Source organism: Phascolarctos cinereus, unplaced genomic scaffold (genome assembly GCF_003287225.1).
Source record: "Phascolarctos cinereus isolate Bilbo 61053 unplaced genomic scaffold, phaCin_HiC Scaffold_2;HRSCAF=192, whole genome shotgun sequence".
NCBI lineage: Eukaryota > Metazoa > Chordata > Mammalia > Diprotodontia > Phascolarctidae > Phascolarctos > Phascolarctos cinereus.
The window spans coordinates 183,380,188-183,388,225 of NW_027555625.1; the positions used below are offsets into that span (position 1 = coordinate 183,380,188).

The following is an 8,038-nucleotide window of genomic DNA, read 5'->3' on the forward strand; positions in this document are numbered from 1 at the left end:
CATTGTGCCTGGTTCTAGGAAAATAAATGTAACAAAGGAAATTGTAAAGAATTTATATGAGGAAGGGGGAGGAGAAGCAAATCAAGGACATACATAAGTAGATATAGTATAGATAAGATGTTAACTACCAGACAGTTGGAGAGAGCAAGTTATGAGCAGTTAAAGGACTCAGGAGAGGATTCACATAGAAGATGTTGATTGATTTGTGTCTTGAAGGAAGAGAGAGATCCCATGAGGCAGAAGTGAAAAGGAAATGCTTTCCAGGCATGGAAACCTGTTACTGTAAAGGCATAACTCTGGGAGATATTGTCATGTGGAAGGAATTGAAAAAAGTTATTTTAGCTGGATCACAGAGAGCTGAAGGGAGTGAAATGTCCAATACAGCTAGAAAGATAGGTTGAGGCAAGGTTGAAAAGGACTTTAAAAACTAAACAGGGGAGTTTATATTTGACCCTGACCAAGTCACTTAAACTTTATTGCCCTTGTTTCTGGGGCTATAAAAATTGAAGCTATACTACTTAGTCTCTGAAGTCCTTTTCAGATCTAAATAGAGAGATCCTATGAACACATTCACCACAGAGTGGTCTAAAAGCAGTAATATTGTGTCTGACTAGAAAGCATTCATTAAAACCTTAATTTCAACTTACTTGCATCTAATATATCACACTTTCACCCCACACCTCTTAGCACACTATTTTTTAGAACTCGAAAGAAGATAGGAACTCATCTTATGCCCAAAGCCCTCTGCCCCAGAGACAAAGAAATTTAAGAAACAATGAAAGAGAAAGTAATCTGTGATTTGCAAAAGGAAGAATTAATATTTCAGTCCTCTCCTGCCTTAGTTCAGAGTCTTACACATTGATCTTCCCTGTCAAATGAGAGTAGATTCAGTGGACAGCCTTGCCCCTTGTAATGATAGTGGGACTGGAAGGGGGTGCTATGACAGATCAAGAAGAAAAAAAAATAAAAAGAGGCAAGGGGGAAACAAAGGATGCTGAAAAGTTTCATAGTGATTGTTTGTCTGCCTTGGTAGGGGGAGTTTTCGCACCAAGGGGCTTCTTATATTGTTGAAATAAGATGTTTGCCCTACCACCTTCTACAGGAAACACACCCTAACTCTTTTTAATTTTAGTGATTTCCAACTTTTAGTTATTTCTTATTTATCCTGCATAGAGCTGCTTTGAATATATTTGTTTACATATCATCTCCCCCATTAGACTATAAGCTGTTGAGGACAGAGATTTTCTTTTGCCTCTTTTTATATTCCCCAGTGCTTAGCACAGTGCCTGGCACACTGTAGATACTTAATAAAGGTTTATTGATTGACTGATTAATTGATTGATATATCTATCCTCAGAGAGATATATTCCATATAGGTGGATATATACACATCTATTCATATACATGTGTTATGTATGATATGATATATATGCTATATATGAGGCAACATAGTGTAATGGACACAGAAACAGCTTTAAAGCCAGAAAGTTCTAAGTATAGGTCCTCCCTATGTTATGTACTGGGTGTGTGACCATTGAGAAAACATTCAACCCTTTGTGCTCTAGAAAGCTCTCTAAGACTGTAAGTCACAGAAAAGGTGCCAGCCTGAATTGATGGAGGGCATTTCTTTTGCCCATGAGTTCTCAATACCAGAGAACCTCCAGGTATAATCTTTAATGCTATTCTCATATGTTTTTATACATATTAAGTATATAACAAACATATAATATACACAAGTATATACATAGGTATATATCCATATATACATGCATTTATATAAATAAAGAAACGAACACACTCCCAAAATATAAGTATATATAATATATAAAATGAATGAAAAAACTTTATACCCCCTTACTATGTGGAAGCACTGAGCTAAGTGCTGGGACTATAAAGACAAAATCCCAGGTAGCCCTAGAGAAACTGACATTATAATATGGGAAGAAGACACATATAGAAGAGTAGTGGCCAAGAAATGGTGTTTTAAGGAAAGTAATAAAGATGGTGAATGGAGCAAAAGGAAAGCAGATTCACATGTACTATTCCTTAGCAGTAGCAATATTGGTTTATGATTGCAAACTGGAATTGGGGTGGGGGAAACATTCCCAGTGGCAAGGTAGCTAATGAGAAGATGACATATAAAGTGAAACGTAGCTGGGGCAGCAAAGGCCACATGAAGTACTCACCATTCAAAACAGTGAGGGCTCAGGGCGGGATTTCTGTGGTAAAGGAAAGGAGAAAAGGAGAGAGGGAGGGGGAGAGACAGAGAAAGAGAGACAGACAGATAGACAGACAGAGAGACAGAGGCAGAGAGAAAACATTTCAATAATATATATCCTCAAAAGCTAAACTAGTGGTTCTCTTGACTCACATGACACATCAATGCATCCTTGAGTCATTTTTTATACATATACATTTATTTTTCCCCATCTAGTTTAAAAATTCCTTGAGGGCAGTGATTGTCTTTTGTGTGTCCATAATCACTAGTGTGATGCTTTATACACTAAAAGAATGAGATAATGGGAAAGAGCTCTGGTTTCTGTTGCTTATTACTAATATAACCTTATGGAAGTCAGTTCATATCTCTTGACCTTAATTTAGTCATCCATAAAAATAAAATCTAGATAAACTCTAAGGTCTCTCTTTCTCTCTTTTTTTCAGTCATTTTTTATTTCTATCTGACCCTTTGTCACTCCATTTGATGTTCTCTTGGCAAAGATATCAGAGTGGTTTGTCATTTACTTCTCCAGCTCATTTTATAGATAAGAAACTGAGGCAAAGAGGGTTAAGTGATGTGCCCAGGGTCACACAGCTATTAAGTATCTGAGGCCAGATTTAAACCAAGGAAGATGAGTCTTCCTGACTTAAAGTCTGGCATTCTATCCACTGAGCCACCTAGCTGCCCCAAGGTTTCTCTCTAGCTTTAAAACTGCAGCCCAAATCTTTAAAAGAAAACATGAATTCTAAAGTAATCATCCCAAGTCAACAAGCATCTAAGAGCCTATAATTGTGTCCTCAGCACAGTTATTGGTTGGTGGAGGAGAAAGAAGAGCGACATGGACATTGCAGAAGTATGAGATTTCCTTGGCCTCTGGGAACTTATTATCTTATTGGGAAGCAGATTTGTGAGAATGTGAAGGAGCTAATGGTAATAATAACAATATTTGACATTTACTCAGTTTTTCATTGTTACAAAAATCTTTACATGAATCTCATACAATACTCACAACAACCCTGTAAGGTGGTGGTCCTAGAGATATTGTTTTACTAAGACCTTGAGAGGCAAAGTGACTTGTTGCTGAATCACATAAGTGAGAAATGGTGGAGATGAGACCAAATCCAGAATTAAAAATATCCACAACCCACCCCACCCCCAGACCCAGTGCAAGGAGAGCGCACATGAAAATAAATGAAAAACATGATGAAAGCACAAACTGCAGCCTCAATTCCATTGGGGGAGGATGGTCACAGAGGGCCCAAGAAAGTACAATCCTACTTAAAGGAGGCTATAGCATAGTGAGAATAATAATAATAATAATAATAATAATAATAATAATAATAATAATAATAATAATAATATTTTAATATAACAACACCTAGGCAACATTCTTCCATCTCACGATGAGAGTCAGAAAGACCTTGGTTCAAGCCCTACTAAAACATGTTGACTCTGTGACAGCCTCCAAACAGCTCTCTAACTCTCAGAGCTGGTGCTAACCTGCATTAATGGGTGGAGTTCCCTACACTGAAGAAAACACAGGTGACACACAGAAATAGAAAGACAGAGAAAGACAGAGACAGAGATAAAGACAAAGAAACAGAGACAGAAAGACAGAATGGGGAAGAAAGACAGAGACAGAGACAAAGAGAGAGAAGAGGTAACTCTGATAATTATAATTTTATCACTGTGGGGAATTGCTGGTGGAGAAACTCTTCCACATATTCCAGTCAATATTACTGAGAGTCTTAAAGGGTTTCTTGGGTCATTGAAAAAATAAGTCATTTGCCCACGATCCCACAGCTAATATATGGCAAGAGTATAACTCAAACTCAATATTTATTTGTTTTTTGGGTTTTTTTAATTGTCTCTTTTTGTTTATTTTTTTTTTGCAGTTCTTTGTCCCTGTTGTCTCAATGTCTTTTATACGATTCAGATTACTTCAACAGTAGTCATAAGAACTGTGATATTTAAAAAGTTTGAGGGGCAGAGCCAAGATGGCAGAGTAAAAGCAGTGACTTGCTTGAGCTCTCCCCCAAACCCCTCCAAATACCTGTAAAATATGGCTCTAAACAAATTCTAGAGCAGCAGAACCCACAAAAAGACAGAGTGAAACAAATTTCTAGCCAAAGGCAACCTGCATGGTTGATTGGAAAGGTCTACCGTGCCAGGATGGGAAAAGAGCTCATCAAGGTTGAACTGTTTACGTTCCATTCCATGGAAAGATGATATTTGTAACTCATGAGACCTTTGTCAGTATTAAGGTAGTTGGAGGGAATATATGTGCATAGACAGACAGATAGATAGATAGATAGATAGATAGATAGATAGATAGATAGATACATAGATAGATAGATACATAGATAGATAGATACATAGATAGACAGACAGATAGAGGGGCAAAGGGTGAGTTGAAGATGAAGGAGTGATATCTGGAGAATAAAATTAAGAGGTGAGAGAGGATTATACTGGCAGAAAGAGAAAGGGAGAAGTAGAGTGGGGTAAATTATCTCACATAAAACAGACAAGAAAAGGCTTTTACAGTGGAGCGGAAATGGGGGAAGGTGAAAGGGAATGAGTGAATCTTATTCTTATCAGATTTGGCTTAAGGAGGGAATAACATACACCCTTAATTGGGTATGGAAATCTATCTTACTCTATAGGAAAATAGGGGGGAAGGGGATAAGAGAGTGGGGGATGATAGAGGGGAGGGCAAATTTGGGGAGGGTAATCAGAAGCAAGCACTTCTGAGGAGGGACAGGGTCAAAAGAGAGAATAGAATAAATGGGGGTGCAGAATAGGATGAAGGGAAATAGAGTTAGTTTTTCACAACATGACTACTATGGAAGTGTTTTGCATGACTACACAAGTATAAGCTGTATCAAATTGCTTGCCTCCTCAATCAGGGTGGGTGGGGAGGGAGGAAGGGAGAAAAGTTAGAAACCAAAGTTTTAAAAACAAATGTTAAAAACTGTTTTCACATGCAGCTGTGAAATAAGATATTCAGGCAATGGATTATAGAAATCTATCCTGCCCTATAGGAAAACAGAAAGGGAAGGGGATAAGGGAAGGGGGAGGGAGATAGAAGGGAGGGCAGATTAGGGAAATGGGTATTCACAAGGCACGCCATCTTGGGGTGGGGGCAGGGACAAGATGGAGAGATAATACAGAAATCAAAATCTCGTGGAAGTGAATGCTGAAAACTAAAAATACATTAATTAATAAAGAAAAAATAAAAATTAGAAAAATAGTTTGAGAAACATAATTTCTGGGCAATTTAATCATTTTATTAATAAGGCTAGAATGTTATTAATAAAAGAGGTCACTGGCACTCTCAAATGCCAAAGAGCCCTCATGGTGGTGGACTCATAGTTCATATGCCTTTGGGAAAGTGTCTGTTCCTGAGAGTAGCAATCAACTCTGATTGATTAACAGTTAATGAGAGAATTAATATTATAATGAGAGGTAGGCCATATTACAATGAGGTACCTGGCACTAAGCACTCAAATCTTGGTCAAATAGACTTATTAATTTCCATATCACCTGTCTGAGAAAAGGTAGGATCCATATTTTTCCAGACCTAAGTAAACGTAATGAGCAGGAATATAAACTTAGAATTTATTTTGCTGTCTTTGATTAGATCGTTAGCCTGGGTAAGTCTTTGGAAAAAATTTCCTGAACTGGTTGACTTCTGGATGAGGTCATAGAAAAAAAGAAAAACCTTGGCCTCATTAGAATAATTAGCTACTAATGCAAGAGGGAAATAATCATTTCTCTCAGAACCTTGATACTGACAAAATTTGCCAATTCTATTTGCTATTCCAGGGTCTGTTACTTCTCAATCTGTTAGCAGGGTAGGAACAGTCATTTGTTTGTTTTTTAAATAAATCTCTGAAGTTTTATTCCCATTGCATCTTCTGTTAGCCCCACTTCCACATGTAATGATAATTCATAGACTCAATTGGTGAGATTTTACGTGCATACTTTGTGTACTATGGTAACAATAGAAATGGAATGGCCCTTGAAGATTATTGAGTCCAACTACCTCATATAAAGAAACTGAGAACTAGAACATTGAAGAGACTTGCTGTGAGGTGAGGGGTGTCAGATAATTGTAGCTTCAGAGACTCAAAACTCAAGCTTTGTGACTGACCATCCAATATTCTTTTCACTTTAGCATATTAGTATCGCTTCTTTCCCATAGATATTATCTACTCCTAGAAATAAAACCAAAAGACAGCAGTGTCTTTCCATTTGGTCCTAAGCCTCTTAATAAAGAACAGTTCATATAAATTGTTAAAGACATGGTTCACTTTCAGGAAGTAAAAAAAAAATGTTATTCCATATCTTCATTACTACCTGGTAATATTTTAAAGCTGATAGCTAGAAACCCCTTCAATTTTTTTGGATGAGGAAAACAAAATTATATTGTAGTCCTAACCTTGTATCTCAGTCTAAACTTCTTTCCTAATCAGGAATAAAGAGGAAATTACCTGAAATTTATTTAATATGTTTTTCATCAAGTTAACATAATTAAATCATCACTTCCATCCAGCAGCAAAATTTGATGAAATTATCGTTTCAAATTATTAATCACTTCACAGATTTGTTTCAATTATAAACAGTTTATGATTCATGTATAAGAATTTTTCCTAGGTAAATACACCATGAATATTGCTGAACAGTTTGGCAAATGCAATGCATTATAGTAGAAAGAGTATTGGGTTTGGACTCAAAGGAAATAAGTTCAAATCAAAGAGCATCTATAAGTTAAGTATTCATGTGACGTTGGTTAAGTCACTTGACCTCCGTTAATCTCATTCTCTTTAACTATAAAATGACCAGGTTAGACTAGATCATATGAAAGTATCTTCCAAGATACTTCCAAGCTTTAAATCTATATATTTTAAGAAGATACCAGAGACTTTGCTCCTATTTGGGGACCCACACTTCCTTAGCACCTTGAAGAACTTAGAAGAGAGAGTGCAGCCCATGGAAGGAAAAAGTTTGCTGCATGCAAAACACCAGCCTTGCAGCCATGAGGACATCTCTTCCCTGTACAACCTCATCTATAAACACTGCAGGATGAGAACACCAGCCTGCAAGTGGTACTTTATGCAGGACACATATCTCTATGAGTGCTCCCCCAACCTTGGACCCTGGATCCAACAGGTGGAATCAAGCTGGTGGAAGGAACAGATCCTGTGCCAGGATATACATTCAAAGAGAACTGACACAAAGGCTTTAATTGGACTTCAGGGATTAACAAGTGTCTGGTAAATGCTGTCTGCCATCCTTTCACTTTTTGCTGTCCAAAATTAACCTGCTTATGTGAGAACATTTGGTGCCACTCATACAAGACAAACTCTTTTGGTGTGGGCAATGGCAGATGTATCCAGATGTGGGTTGGCCCAGCCCAGGGAAACCCTAATAAAGCTGGGGCTAAATTCTATTACTCCCAGTCTGAGACCCCTGGACCAAAGCTTCCACAGGCTGTCTCCCCTAAGAGCCTGACTTCACAATGTGGATTCTTTGCCTCAAACCACCCATACATGCCTTATCTGCCTTCTTAGAAACCCACAAACCCACGCACTTTGGATTTCACAAATCCCACTCCACCACTAAAAGGCACAGTGAGGGAGTGCCTTCCTTTCTCCCTATACGTTCTTCTACCTCCTCCCTCCACAGAGCAATCTTCTCTTTAGGGGAAATTAGATACAATTTCTACCCTCTTTAAAGTAAGATCTTTCTCATTCCTTTCATGTAGGGATTATTACAACTCAATAGGTCTTCTAGGTGCTGCTGCTCCTCAAATTACCT

General features: G+C 37.7%; 1 pseudogene; it reads left to right on the plus strand.

Annotated features, from left to right (window-relative positions):
* The first annotated feature begins 3,056 nt into the window (after positions 1–3,056).
* On the plus strand, positions 3,057–7,791 carry LOC110198604 (folate receptor alpha-like; annotated as a pseudogene).
* Positions 7,792–8,038: the final 247 nt, after the last annotated feature.